The sequence below is a fragment of the Rosa chinensis genome, chromosome 7 (genome assembly GCF_002994745.2).
Source record: "Rosa chinensis cultivar Old Blush chromosome 7, RchiOBHm-V2, whole genome shotgun sequence".
NCBI classification, from domain to species: Eukaryota; Viridiplantae; Streptophyta; class Magnoliopsida; order Rosales; family Rosaceae; genus Rosa; species Rosa chinensis.
In genome coordinates, this window is record NC_037094.1 from 48,401,487 (window position 1) to 48,417,842 (window position 16,356).

Here is a 16,356-nt window from a genome sequence, read left to right on the forward strand (position 1 = left end):
TAAAACTGTGTTGAGATGTGACCTGGACCAGTGTCTAGTAGGTCTTTGGGGATCTACAAAACACAACCACAAAGTGATTAGAACATGGTTTAGGGTCCGAAACATAAAAAATGAGTTAAAGTTTGAGGTTCCATACCATTAAGCCAGTCCTAAGGCCTTGGATCCATTTGGTTCATGATGACCAATTCCTTAAAGTAGGCCGTTGTGGTTGACTTTGGAATGGCCCATAACTTATCCTTTAGTGCTTTCCCAAGAAATTTTCGTTAAAGTTAGTCCATAGATGCCAGACACAAAATCTGTGATCTACACAAGGCATGACATCCTTAAATGCTGGTAAAAGCCCCTTTTGCTTATCAGAAATGAATGTCCAGCTAGCTCCTTCACTTCCAATGCTTAAGTCTTTTCTCAAAAGCTCTAAAAACCACACCCAACTATCCTTACTTTCTATTTCAACCATTGCATAAGCTATTATCCAAGTAGTGTTGTTTGCATCCAAGCCAACTGCAGAAAAAAGTTGCCTTCCATATGGACTCTTAAGATGACAACTATCTAGTCCTATCACTGACCTACAGTCTAACCTAAACCCCATTTTTAGTGCACCCAGACATACATACGTCCTTTTGAAAATAGGATCATGACAGGGATTGTTGAAGGAACACTTGATGTCAACTGTAGTGTTGGCATCAACCTTCTTAAGCTCTGCAACAAAGCCTATGATCCTTGCATATTGCTCTGCATGTGATCTCTCCAACTGACTCAGAGCAGCCTTCTTTGTTCTATAAGCTTGCTGTACAGATACTTTGGCCTTCACAGATGTTGACATAGTCTATGCTAGAGACTCTGTGACACAAACCGAAGCAATGCATAAGACATATTGGTAAATGTAATGAAAGCTAACTAAACAAAGTTCAAATTGTACCTGTTGACCAATCTGGGTTCAACTTTATCTGCTCCTTGAACTTCTCAGTCAGATAAGGAGTCTTCACACAACTATTTTCCATCACTCTTGCACAGCTGTGTGTGGGATTGTAGGTCTTGATCTAAATAGTGTCTTCATGCTGCATCTTTGAGGCCAAAAGCTCAAAGGGGCAGTTTTTAGCTTTGCATATGACCCTCCCCTTCCATATTCAAATCCTCCTGGTATTGTTTAGCTTGAAGCACATCAATGTCTACTAAGTCTTCTTTAGTTTCAGTAGCATAACCCTTTATCTCATCCTCAGCTAAAACCTTTTCTTTCCCTTTGGCTCTACAATCAGTCACTGGAGCCTTACTTGCCTGAGTTGGTAGATCTTCCTAAAACTCTCTTATGGTAGCTCCCACTACCCTCGCTTTAGGTATGCTTGCATAAATTTTGTACTCCCTTCCTAACTTTAGATCTCCATTTGGAGCTTTAGGTGGTGAATCAGGTAATTCTTCAATCTTTACAGATGACTTCTTCCTTGGTGACTCAGAAAGTTCTTCAATCATAATGCCACTAGAACCAACTTGACTGTACCCCCATGTAGTTGGTTCTGGCTCAAACATCTCTACATCATCTTCATCATATTGGTAACCATCATGAAGATCTAAGTAATCTAAATAGATGATTACCAACCTGATTTCTGGTACACAATAGCACATGGTTACGGCATCAAAGTCTGTGGCCAACCCTGTCAAAGCATCATCTTCATTACCTATCATATTGTAATACCCGGAAAATTCATTATTAATTTCTTGAAATTTTCAGGAATTAATAAAGTGTTGTTTAGTATAATTTTGTGGTTCGAGGGTGGAGCGAAAGTGATTCGGACGAATAATTACTCGAAATGTTTTATTTTTAAGCGGTCAAAGAGTTGACTTTTATTCGTTAAATTTTTGTGAAACATTCTTTCACGAAAGTTGTAGAGCGCGTCAATACGAGTTTCGTGGATATATGGAACACGAAAATCGGAGTTTGTATGAAGAAGTTATGGGCTTTGAAAAAAGTTTCCAAATTTAGTATAAATAGAAATTTTCCAAAAATAAATTTAGAGTTTCCAAAAATGGAAACTTTCTGGAAAATTTAGGAAACATTCTCTCTCAGCCAACCCCCTGACCTGCGCACATCCAGCCGACCGATCTGGTTCCAGATTCCGATTCCGGCGGCCAACAGCTGTGGACCCAGCCCAGACCAACTCGCCCAGACGTCCTCTTCCTCCCTATGGTGGCGACTCACTCCAACATGAACCGTGGACTCCATCAAACGACGCAAAGTGTGGCAGTGGTAGGATCCGATCAGAAATCTCAACTCCGGTGACGGCAACGCATGAAACGAAACTTATTATTCTTGTGGGAGCTTCCTCTTTCGATCCATGGTGGTGGTTGTGGACGATTTTCACCGAAAAATAGTCAACTATCTACATTGTGCACATTTTGGACAGTTGCAATAACGTGGTTTTGATTGTGGCTTGCAGTGGTGAAAGTGGTGCCACCTGTCTGTGTTCTGGCCTTGTCAGGGGCAGTTTCTGGTTTTATATATCTTCTACTCGTCGGTACGAGCGTTTTGATGTATAATATGTAATTTTTGGAGTTAGTATGAATTTGTTAGGGTTTTTACCATTTTCAATTGTCTCAGTTTTCGATCCATGAGGATCCAGCTGTCTGATCGACTTGTAGTTTTGATATATTGACCTTAAAAGTGTTCTGAAGACTTTGAATGGTTTCGGATGAGGTTTCGCCTCGATTGGCATCACTTTCGGATTTTTTGATCGAATTAGGAGATTTGAAATTTAATGGGCTAAATACTAATTACTACCCTATGGTTTAGGTCCAAAATTAATTCAGTCCCTGGACTTCTAATTTCATCAAAAACACCCCTGTACTTTCAATTTTCATCTAATAGGTCCAATTCGTTAATATTCTGCTATGGGTTCAACTTATAGTTGGATTATTTGATGAAAAACTTTTTATTTGATAGATTTCTAATAGTGAGACCCACTCCTAAATTGACTATGCATGCCACCTCAACACCACATTATAAAACATAGGCCATATAAGAGTCACGTCAACAAGTTAAATGACTCAATTATCAGAAGACTAACAGATTAGACCTATTAGATCAAAATTAAAACTGCAGGGATGTTTTTGATAAAATTAGAAGTCCAGGGACTGAATTGATTTTGGACCTAAACCACAAGGTAGTAACCAGTATTTAGCCCCAATTTAATTGTTGTTGTGATTCGAGTACTAAATCGAGGCTATATTTTCCTTAGGTGCTTAGCAGAGTACGTTCTGTAAATTACCTAATTTTGTGAAGATGCAACGGGAATTTAGAGGTGAGTAAATCTCATGTGGTTCATTTACAAATGAATTTACTTAATTTCATAATTAAATGATAAATTGTGAATCGTTTTCGGAAATGAATATTTGTTTTAAACGATATGAACTCAATCGTCTACGGTTAATAGGACTGCAGTTAAAAGGTATGGAAAATGAGTTTCTCGAGTTTTGTGATTGTGAACTATATATAATTGGTATTAGTGGCATTCCTGAGTGGATAACCACGTATATATGTAAATATATATATATATATATACGTGAATTATATGGATGGTGTGACATTGTGATGTGTGTATGAACTATGAATTATTCAGAATGTTGTTTTGTGCGTTTACTCTTTGTGGAAATACGTTATATCATGGGATTGTTGATTTTGTCATGTTGAAAGAGTAATTGAGTTTTGGTAACATTTGAGTCATGTGGACTTTTAAATGTTTCGGTCTGAGGACATTTTGTCACATTGGCGATCGAGGCAATTATATCGTATGCTTGAACCTTGGCCGAGGTGACAGGCTACGATTCAATTAGAGCTCTAGTCTGTCTGCCAATGCACTGCTTGGGGGATAACTTTGGGCTATCGTGCTCTTGAGTGCAATGTACTGCTTGGGAGATAACTTTGTGTTATCGTGCTCTTGAGTATAATAAACTGCTTGGGGGATAATTTGTGTTATCGTGCTCGTGAGTATATATTTATAAAAGAGAGTTTTGGGTTGTCTTTTCTTTTGTCGTCCATGTGGGACTTTGATTTCGAATGAATTGTGGGGTTGATTTTGGTAACTGTAAATTAATCTTGAGTTGAATAATTTTAAATGGAATTAAAAGGGTGATTTCTTGGCTTTAGTGTGAGTGGTTTGATCTCCTTATTTAATTTATTTTCATTCTATTTATTGATTTTAATGTGATCTCCTAAACTAATTTGCTATGCAGGGATTACCGGTTTATTTAGTTTAAAAGAAAAATGAATTGTTAGTTTCGTAGATGAGATTTTAATTTTGTGGTTTGTCACAGTGGTGACATGAGTTCCTTTAAAAGAAAAGGATTTATTGTTTGAAATTAATTATTATGTTGATTATTGTCCTTGAGTCAAAATGAGAGTGTGTGGTTATTTTAGTTTACTCATACGGGCTTGCAAAAGCTTACTGGGTTTATTGTTTCAACCCCTGCACTATTCCATGGTGTAAGGGTTATTTTGCAGCTTAGAATATCGTTTAATCATCATCGAAGCTGAGGTGTACCTTTTGTAGCATGGACATAGAAAGGTACTCTTAGTTTTAGTCTTCCGCTGTGTAGAGAGTATGTGAGTGTGTTTACTTATTGAATTGTTATTCAGTTTAATTTGTAAACTGTTTGTAATGTAATATGTGATTCTAAAGAACGAGTCAGTATTGACATTGTGAGCTCAGTTTGTTGAATTGCTTAATTTAAATGAAAATGTTTCCAAGTGTTTTCTTATGCTTGTTAAGTTATCGCGTTTCAGATTTGAATTTCTTCATGCAAAATTTGGGGCATGACACTTATACCAGTAGTTCATCCTTCTCCCAACATAAGCAGGGTCTACTCCTCTAACCATAGAATCCACCTCCACAAGCGACATCTTGTCCTTGTCCACATTGTCGTAGTAGCTCGACTTTCCTCCAACATATTTATTGTCCCTTATTATTCCACCATGAAACATCTTCACTGTGAATAGGTCAGGGTGAGCTGCTTGTCAAACAACGAAGTTAGAATTCATAGCATAACCTAATGAATTTACATGAATACACATGCACTACACCAATTGTTTCCATAAACAACACCAAACAATTGAACACATGCACATCACAACAAAATTCTCACCAAAAAAGGTAGAGCATTAAACACAAAAACTCCTATTGTAGCTACCCAAATAGGACCACAAGCATATTTTCTGTACTTTAATCCAAAACCCTAAAACCAATAAACACAACATGACAAAATCAAATAAATAAATCCTAAACCCAACCACCTAACTGCACTATATAAACCCGATTTCAATCCTCAGCTAAAAGCCATATATTATAAACCCCTAAATCTCGAAACCCCCAAATCAAGAGCTTCAAAACCCTAAATTATAAACCCTAGCTCGAAACCCCCAATTCATGAACTTACTATAATCGGGGATTTCATCTCCTTCTTCTTTCGTACGCGGGACCTACTCTTCAATATCAGTCCCAGCCATTGAGGCCAAACCCAAAAGCTCAAATTTTGGGTTGGATATTCTCAACGAGGAGTTGTGATGATGCTGTTCAGTTTTGGGTGCCCGAAGTCTGTAATGGAGAGAGTATTCAGTCGTCAAGGGTGTTTCGATTTTGATTTTAGGATTAAGGGGAGTGTAATGGGGGTAGGGTTTTTGGGGAATCAATGCTAATTTGAGGGAAAACGTTCACAAGGGCCAATTTCAGTATTTTGCTTGCTGACTCGTGCCACATCAACAGTAAACGGAATCTTTGGACGGCAGTAGGAGAGTTGGACACAGGGGTAGTCTTGATGAAATTGGAAGTTCAGGGACTAACCTGAAGAATGGGTGAAAGTTCAAGTAGGTAAATAATAATTAAATATATAAAGATGTTCCTTCTCTCTCTAGTGGTGTGTAACTGAGAGTTTGGGTTGCCTGAGCAAGTGGAGTAGCGGGCAGTGACCCTTTGATGAGATCAATTCGTTTTCTTGACTTAAGTTCCTAGTTGGTGTCGATAGTACTATTTGGTTGGTCAGGTAACCTGACTTAGGTTTGGTATAGTTCTTGACTTTGAATGCAACACTGCGCGGTTAATGAGTAAAATGTCAGCACTCTTTAGAAAGAAGGATTTTGATGGCAAGGAGCAAGATTGTCGTTCGAAAGAGTGACAAGAGTTGTATGTTCAGCTAGTTAACGAAGGCAGTTTCGACTTCAATTATTGCTCCAATTTCTACGAACTTGAGTGGAAGGACAAAAGACTGGCTCAAAGTCAAAATTGGTTTTGAGCAGGAAAAAGAAGGATGTTAAGGCTAAACTGGGCTTGGGCCTGGTGACTGAGAAGAAATGTCTGAAACCCAAGGTGGGTGGGTGGGAAGGCCTTGGGAGGTAAGAGTTGATGTACTTATGGTCCTTGTGGACTGAAAGGAAGAATGTTATTTGGAGAGATGGCTACTTCATTCATGCATACAACACAGAGGCCTGGACATTAAAATTTCTAGAAGAAATTCAACTTTTGTATCCGGAAGGGGTTAAGAAGAATCAAAGGATGCAGGCCCATTGGTAGAATTCTCCTAGTAGGAGGCTCAAAGTGAATGTAGATGGAAGTTTCAAGAGTGAAACCGAAGATGGTGGTGTTGGGGCTGTAATCAGAAATAAGCATGGTAAGTACCTAGCTGCAATTGCATGTTACTTCTCTCATGCACTCTTGGCTATTCATATGGAAGCTGAGGCCTATAGGGTAGGCTTTCTCCTGGCTATTCACCAGGGTTAGGATGAGATTGAACTGGAAAGTGATTGCTCAATTGGTTACTGCATTAGGAGTTGCATGTTATTATTCAAGACGTACTACTGTTGTACTAATTCTAGAGGTCAGGGCCCTATGTTCTCCTCGATGCATATTTCTCATTCAAATATAATAAGTCAGGCGTGGGGATAAGCCTTCCAGCTTGGCTAGGTTCCAAAACCCTTCAAAAAAAAAAAAATAGAAAAGTTGGTCTTGCTTTATTGATATGAAGTATACGAAAAGTTTCTCAATTATTTCACACGTTGGTAGTGGAAGGTGTTTGGTTAGGAAAAAGGTCATGAATGATTAGAGGAGTAAAACCAATTGAATGCATGAGCAGAGAAGTTCTCGAAGAATTGGATTCTGTAGTTTGATGACAGTGTCCACTAAACTGCTATTGGAATGTAACCAGTTGTCTGTAAGTGTTATGGAAGCAGGTAATTTAGCTTTGACTATTGTGGTTTTTGTTGAAAAATATTAACTATTGGTGTGCCAGTCAAACAAGGATTAGTTCTATTGTTGTAACAGGAGAGAAGATTCTAAATTTCCGAATAAAGATAGATTAGGAATCCTTGTACTCCAAGTAATTATACTATGTAATCCCTATATATAGGGCTCCTATTATCAATGAATAAATATAATCATTCTCTCTACAATCTTCTCTAGCATCCTATTTCCTCAAAACGTTATCAGCAAGAAACCCTTACCCTGAAACAAATAGCCAAAACCCTAAACCATTGGCAGAACCACTAGAACTTGCCGGAAACCTACCGAACCAACCACTGGAAGCTCCAAACCATCCGCAGCAAATTCTTCACCGATTCACCACCTTCCAGACCTCTGATTTTCACCAAATTTTTCCAACAACTACTCCTTGATCTCAGGATTCAAGAAGCAAAAGCAGAACCTCAAGAACCGGTCTAGAAGTCACTGAACCGGCCTCCACATCGACTAAATCTCCTACGGAAAATCTACAGAAGTAGTTTTTGGCTAGTTTCTCCTTATTCCGGCCAACACCGACAGCCGCCAGCCATCCCTAGCAGCCCGGTCAACCCTCGCAGGCCTGCATCAACATACGCGTATTCCCCTCGCAGGCCTACATCAACATACGCGTATTCTCAAGCTTCAATTAACAAGTAAGTCTTTACAATTAAAGTTCTCGCTTTCAGTAATTTACTTTTTTTTTTTTTTTTTTTTGGGGACTTGTGATAGGAGCATAAAATGCAACGTTTATAATTTTTAACTCCTTATATTTTGTTAAGTTATTTCCTTTAACTTGTTCAATTTAACTTAGTTAGTGTGTTACAGGTAAAATGGAGTCTCAAAGTCTAAAAATGACTAAGGAAGGCACAAGTGACACAGAAATGAAGAAAAATGAAGAAATGGAAGTTCTTCCAGTTCAACTAGGAAAAGGAATCCCAGTTGGAGTAGGAGTCTGAAGTTGACTTGCACTAGGAGTTCTACTTGAACAAGAAAACCCAATTCTACGTAGATAAGGAAACCTAGTGTGATAAGGAATCCCTGTTGGATAAAGATTACTCATAAAGTTTCTGGAAGAGTGTAGAAGCATCTCTAGAAAGAAGTTCGTATTTGACTAGGAAACCTAACTACATATGGAGTCCTGGTGATACTAGAAGACCTGTGGAAGCTAGGAAACGTCTTGGAAATTCATGAAGCATCTAGAAGTGGCATGAAACTCATGTGCAAGTCATGTGCCGTGCAATACATGTACAACTCGGATTTTGGAATCAATTTGGAGAAAGGACTTCGAATTGGACAAGGAATGGACATTGCCGTGATAATCTTGAAGCTTCTAGGAACTTCTTGACGTCAAGACTTTATGGAATGCATATTGGACACGGATTGGAGATGGTGATGCAACTTTGATGATGTGGAATTAATTTATTGGTCCGAGAATGTGTCAACCAATCAGAAAATTAGAAGGAAAACCCAAATAAACACTACTTAGGAGAACTCAAGTAGGAATGACTTGGGAGAGCTCTTGACGTTCCATTATATAAAGAACCATCTTTCTAACATCAAGGAGGTTACCATACTTTCTATACAATTTCGATTCCTCACTTGTGTGCTCTTGAGTTTCATGTTTTCACATCTTCCAAGTTACTAGATGTGCCATCCTCCTTCCTTGTTGTGATCTTCACTTGTTGCTGTGCTAAGGAGCTGCTTTGGATCTTTGGTACATGACTAAGGGTTCTTCATACCACCTCTTCCATGTATTCTTCACGGTTTAGTGTTCTTTTAGATAGAAATTCTGTTTTTGATTTTGTTTGTGTAAAACCGAAACTATGAGTGTACAATCTGATTTTTGGATTCAATTGTGATGTTCTTTTGAATGTTTGATTTGTTTGTGTGTTCTTGATTCTTGTTAGTTGCCGAATTTATGGAATGATGATATGATTTTGTTTGATTGAAATCTTTTATGTGCTGTTTTTTCTTTGGTTTGAAATAATGAGTAATTGCATGTAATTGGAGCTAGTAATTAGGTTTATGCTTTGTAACTCTAATTCAATTAAGTAAAAAAGGCTTAGGACATAAGTCGAAATCAAATTGTTTGTGCATTGAATTGACTTGCTTTGAGTACTTGGATTTGCATGATTATCAACTAAACTTTCACATGAACTTAATGATTTGAAACTTGAGTTTGCATGGTTGCTTTGATTGTGTAAAACATGTTTTCGAAATATATTGTTTGAGTGCTTTGCTTGATCAATGTTGTGAAGGGAAGTAAAATAAGGGACATTGTTTGCTTTTAACTTTGTTTCTTGGTTGATAACGTTCCAAGGTAACTAATAAGGTTAAGGAATGCATGAATGAATTGATCTTGAATTGTTCATGATAAATTATTTTCCAAAGATTCTTCTTTTCCCACCTATGTAAACATAAAATGTTTTATCTTTCTTTTACAATCTGAAAATTTACGTTTTTAATCTTTACAACCCCCCATGTTCTTACACTATGTGTTTTTGTACATATGTAAATCGATTTAGGATTTTTAGTATGCATGAAACTGTAAATAATACATAATATAATCTGAAAATAATGTTGTTAATTAATAAATAAGTGTTTAGGAATTAATTTTGGACGAAATTATGCCTTGGTGTTTTGTAGGAATTAGTTTGGTGTTTTTTAGGAACTTGCTTTGTGTTTTTTAGGGATTTTGTTGGCGTTCTTCAGGGATTTTAATTAGAGTTTGTGTCCTACTTGTATTTGTATTCCTAATTAGTGTATGACTAGTATTCCTTGTGTAATATGGATTACTAATTTGACTATAACTTGTAAATTGTTTTCTAGTAGGACTAGGATTCCTAAACTAATTCTAACTTGTATCTCCCTATAAAATTCGAAACATATGTCAATATATACCTGTATTTTTATGTGAAGTTGTATAATTGTCTCTTTGATTTCCTGTGTTGCATGTAAGTACCCTCAATCCCCGGTTTGAACGATCCCTGCTTATTTTATGCTATCAACTTGCAACCTCCTTTCTCTTTCATCCCACCTTTCTATAACGTGGGTTCAATTCTATAAAAGCGTAATTGTGGGATTCACGCTATATGAATGAAGAGTGTTTGTAAACCACGAGCTAAGAGCGTTCGTAAGCCAAGAACTAAGAGCATTCATGAGCATTGAAATATTACGGACTAAAAGCGTTCATAAGCTACAGACTAAGAGTGTTCGTGAGCATCAAAATTTGACCATTCAAATATCATTGTTTCTGTCTAATCTAAATATTCATGGAAATCGATTTCTTGGTAGCATTAAGGCTCGGAAGTCTTAATATTAGTTTTCATGGAAGCTTTAACTCAGAAGTTAATCTATTCTTGCTTTCCCTTTTCAGGATGTCAAACTTGAACGAGCTCGATTTTACTCCATTGGATTCTGCGGGCACGGGATATTGCCTTGATTTATTGCCTACAATCCAAGAGCCCTGTTCTGAAGGAACGCTTAAGACTCTCATGCTGAGATAGATAATTTCAGGGCCTTTACCCTGATGAAGCGCCACATGGAGATAGCACTCCAGCTTGAGTACATGAATTAAAGTTTTCTGAATTCTATCGAATCTTAATCAACAAAGAACAGATCACAAATTTCCATAAGCTAATTGGAGCTATGGCATGTGTTGAAAGGCACAACCACGAATTTGTGAATAGAGAATATGGTAGGCCTTAAGATGGCTACCATGAGCCCTGTTCGATGGCTAGAAGAAGTCGCCATGGACGATATGATCTATATGATCAACCTGTTTAAGAAGGTAATAGCCAAAGTTGGCGAGTACATGACCAAAGGAATCATGACGTTGAGGGTATAAGGGTTGGACACCATGGCGCCACTTTTGGACATGGTGATGCTATTCCAACGCCATTGGTCCTAGAAATCATATCTCAATCAAGAGAGCATCCTTTTCATAGTATTTTATGGAGTACCTAATCGATGGTGATCAAGACATCAAGTTATGGAAGATTTTAAATTTGGCGATGAAGATAAATTGCCATAGATTTTATCTAGTATAGTCTTTTATTTTTTCAAGAATTATGTAATGGCAATTATGCCTTTAAATCAATAAAATGACGTTTTGTTTTAACTCTTTCTCAGTAGGCTCATCCAATTAATTGTGATGTCTAGGAAAGGTTTGACCAAGAGAACGGTTTTACAAGAGAGCATAGCTCCACCAAAATCTTGACTTACCTTACCTAGTCACAACCAAATTGGAGTTACCGAAAGGATTGAGTGACTACGATTTGTCTAAGTTTCATTTTTACTTTGGATTAGATTTCGGTCAAACTTTGATGTAATCATTGACTATTACTAATAAAGTATCGATTTATTTTTTAAATGTCTTTGACATATTTTAATTTTGAACTTTATTATTTTGCAGTATGTTTCCCGGAAAGCTAAAATGCCACGTGGATAGTGCTACTACGCACACCATACTTTGAAATAGGCAATTATTCCTTCGGATATCGCCTACTCGATCTTCTGTGACTGCAATGGCTGGATCATCAAAATTGATTCATGGTAGAGGACTAGCCCAACTAATGTTGCCAAATGGCAAGAATATTGATGTCACCGAAGCTCCATATGCTTCTAGGGCTGGAAGAACCCTATTGAGCTTCAAATATAGAAGAGCTAACGGTTTTCATGTGGAAACACATTGTGAGAATGGACAAGAGTTCCTTTGCATCACCTCTAATGACTATGGACATAAATGAGCATTAGAGAAACTTATGTGTTGTTCTAGTGGGTTGTATGCAACCACTATTCAAATCAGTGAGTCTAACCATGTCATGAGAGATGAATTATGGGATTCCGACACATATAGGCTTTGATAAGACCGTCTGGGACACCCAGGTCGTAATATGATGATCCGTATATTAAAGACTTCACACGAACATCAATTTTTCATAACGCAAAGAAGTAAAAACAGAAAGTCTGTTCAAAGAGAAGCACATGTGCCTCATGGCGCCAAACCTATGCAAGTCCGGCCATTCAAGGCTGAACCTTTTATAGGTGGGGAAGAGGCTGACCTCTTCCTTGTTTTTGATGTGGGATTGAAATGCTTCAGTTCCCAACTTCTGATGCTTCAGCGAGACGATCTTGTCATGGCCCGTCAGCGGTGATCTGGGGGTGAGCTGGGGCTCAGGTGATAGCTTGTTTGGCTATGTTTCTGTAGGTCACACCATTGATGGTTGTTGGTACCACTGGCAGTGGTATGAGCGTGGCTCATTATAGCTAATTATGCTTGGTAAATACTTATGTAAGTACAAGTTCCCCAAGTCCCCAGTCATGGAGGGCAATCTGGTTAGGGAGTTGCCTAGCGGTTTGAAGCGTTACTTCTCCTAGAATTGCGAAAGCATAATTATCGTCAGTGCGTTGTCAACTATGAACTTGTTCTGAGAAAATGCTTTATACCCTTTCGGGTGGGCCCTGCTATGCCCCCCAGGGAGTCCCCAGTCCCTGGCTAGGATAGGCCTCTGTTTATATTGTTTGGTAAAGGGAGCTGCGCTGAGCAGCGGGTGTTGGGTAGCGAGCCCAATCTTTGATACTCGAGTGGCGAGGGTCAACGTGCCTGATCAGGGCCGTCGAAGACTGTGTTGACGTGTATCCTTACTTGTCCCGAAGGAACAGGGCTTGACTGCAACGCCGCGTGGCGGTCGTTGTCATTTATGAGGCATTGCCTCGGGAGTCCCCGTTGGCGGAAGTTCCTCCACTGAAGGTCAGCGGTATGATGCGTTGCAGGGACCTTGCCTGCAAGGTGGTGCTGAGCGGAGTTTCTCGCTTGCAAGATGAAAGGGAGAAGTTCAGCTAGCGGTGTTGCGCTGAGAGGAGATTGCCGCTTGCAAGGTGAAAGGAAGAAGTTCCGCTAGCGGTGTTGAGCTTAGCGGAGACTGTCGCACTTGCAAGATGAAAGTTGAGAAGTTATGCTAGCGGTATTGCTCTTAGTGGAGACTGCAAGATAAAAGGGAGAAGTTCCGCTAGTGGTGTTGCGCTTAGCGGAGACTGTCTCGCTTGCAAGATGAAAGTTGAGAAATTTCGCTAGCGGTGTTGGGCTTAGCGGAGACTGTCTCGCTTGCAAGATGAAAGTTGAGGTATTGCGCTTAGCGGAGATTGTCTCGCTTGCTGATTGGTATGCTTGCTTTTTTACGATAACTTCGGATAGACTCTTCGTCTGACAGCTCCTGACACGTGGCTGTCATGCATTTGGTTGGCGTACAGGTGTATGCCTTCTTAGCACGCCCGTCTCTTCGCCATTAATGCAAGTAAATATCATTTTTGTAACCGAGGCGACGCCTCAATTAATCTGGATAGAGGGTGCAATCGTGGGGCACATGTACGATTCTCTTGCGATGTTGGTTTTTAGCGGACGGCCTGAATCTGGTTGATGTTGACATAAAAGAGAGGGAAACCAAGGGGGTTTCGATACGTTCTGCATTGCAAAACCTAAATCGTTTGTCTTCAAGCTTTGTTCTCTGAGAGTTGAGGATGGTCTGAAAGTCGAGTGAGGGCGTCGAGTTTGGAAGAAAAAAGACATTCGTCGACTCATACCCAAGCACACAGAGTTCCCATTTTCAGGTTGGTAATCTAAGCCTCATGTTGACTTCATTAAGAGAATGTGGTCATATATATATATGAGTAGTCTCCGTCTGTTTGTGAGAGCCAGAAAAGATCAAGGTTGGTGGTCAATTAGATGAAGACCACATTTGCTGATTGCTTTGGTAAGAAAGGGAGTGAATGCCACGTGTCAAGAAACTAATGGCCTGAATATAAACTTAGGCCACCAGCCCATAATTCCTAGCATGCTGCATGCATTGTGTGATTGTTAATTAACCAATTAAGCTCAATTAAGCTTAATTGCTTAATTAAGCCATCCACAATTTTGTCCTTTTGTCGAAATACTCCAATTTGCTCTAATTTCGTGCAACTCCTTCTGAAATCCACAACTTCACTTATTTACTACAAAATAAATAAAAATGGATTAATTACATAATAATTTACCTGAGAATTAGCTTATTTATAGTGTTTTAGATATAATTATACGCATATAAATGAGTGTTTCTGTCACTTGATGCTTTTTTTTTGTTTTGTCATTCGAAGTAGTTGTTGCCATGTTGTGGTGTGTCTGAGGGTCTAGAAGGGTTTGGGGAGTGGTTTAGGTGTTTGTGGCAGAAGGTTGATGGTTATGGATTTGCAAGATGGTCGAATCTGGGTTTTGAGTGTGTATAAACTGTGTTCTTGTTTTGATGTTTTCTGGGTTTTCTGGGAATGGTTGTTCTTGGTTAAAATCTAACATAGGGATAGTTTAGATCATTTTGGAACTGACTGACTTGGGTTTTAGGGTGTTTGTAATGGCTAGCATCATATATATCTCGAGTAGTGAGGATTCTGGGTTTGACGTGTCGCTCAGCGGTTTCGATAGGATTTTTATTGACACGTTGCGTCCTTCTGCCCCTGCCGGAACCTCACTGCCAGAACCGCTAGACATTGAACCGCTTCAAACTATTCCGTGGGAAGTAGCCATGGCTGGTGCTAGGCGCCCAGAAGCGTCAACGGTGAGAGAAGAAAACGCCACCCGTGAGCAACGTGAGGATAGGCTGGCTAGCCACAGTGCTGCGAGTGGTTCCGCGCATGGGGATGACGCCGTTGAAGAGGATATAGAATCGGCTTGGGTTCTTCGCGATGGTACTCCAATTAACGAGGCAGGAGGATCGATGCCTCCGTCCGCGGTCACTAAGCTAAAGAGGGTGTTCCGCCTCCCTAGCGTGGTGAAGTTGCGTTCATCGAAGAAAGACGAAAAGGCGGGTTATGCTTCTGTGCACGAGGTTGGGTTCCGCCAAGGTGTAACATTTCCACTACTACCCAACCTTCAGATTCTGCTATGCGAGTTTGATCTCGCCTTCGGGAAAATTTGCCCTAACATGTGGAGGTTACTGATGGCGTTGAACTCCTTCTGGTGGTTGTCTAGGTGCGAAGGGCCTACTATGGTGGATAGAGGTGGCAAACGGGCTGCTAAGCACGAGCACGGCACGGGCCCGGCACATTTAAAAGAGGCCCGGCACGGCCCAAGCCCTTTAATGGCCCGGCACGACCCGAGCACGTTAGAATAACGGGCTGGGTTGGGCCTAGGAATATTGGCCCATTGGCCCGGCCCGGCCCGAGCCAGTAATGGGCCCGGCATTGCCCGAGCACGACATATTGTGGGCCCAGCACGGCCCGTTACAAAGACAAAATTTCATTTTGTTTTTAAAAATATTTAAAAACCACAATGATGAGATTTGAATATTAGACCTCTTTATTTAAAATCTCATGACAATTCTACTAATGCTATTTCTTTATATTGTCAAAATAGTGAAATAAAACATTATATCCTTGTTTTGACATAAAGTATTTTTTCTAATCTCATAATAATACAACTATAGAATGAAGAAAAGAATAATATGATACTAAATCTTTATCATTATATTAATAAAGATTAATCTCACAATAATATACTACAAGCAATATATTTGAGTTATTTTTTTCAATCGTTATTTTCTTGTAGTGGAATATAAAAAAAATATTAGAAAACTAATCTTAAAAAGCTAAGATTAAGAAAAATATTGTAGAACTTAAATTATTTTAATTTTCTAAATAGTTAAATAAAATTAATTTTTATTTATTCAAATTAAGATTTTAAATCGTGCTTTATAGTGGGTAGGCACGAGCACGGCCCGTTTATTGACCCGGCACGAGCACGGCCCGGTACGATATGGGCTCGGGCCATGGGCCGGACCGGGCTTAATGTTTAAGTAAATGGGCCGGCACGAGCCCAGCACGATAATAAATGGGCCCGCCCAAGCACGGCACGAAGCACGACTAGGCCCGCTTAAAATGGGCCGGGCCGGCCCGTTTGCCACCTCTAGTGGGGGAGGTTCTTCATTTTTACGAGCTTGTATACGTGAAGTGTCAGGGTTGTAGCGGACAAGTGAATCTGACCTGCCGTCGATTGAGAACTTGAAAGACTCCATGTCCCCCTGGAGGTCGACTTTATGTGTTGCGACCGAGGGTTGGGGGTTCAACGTGGGCA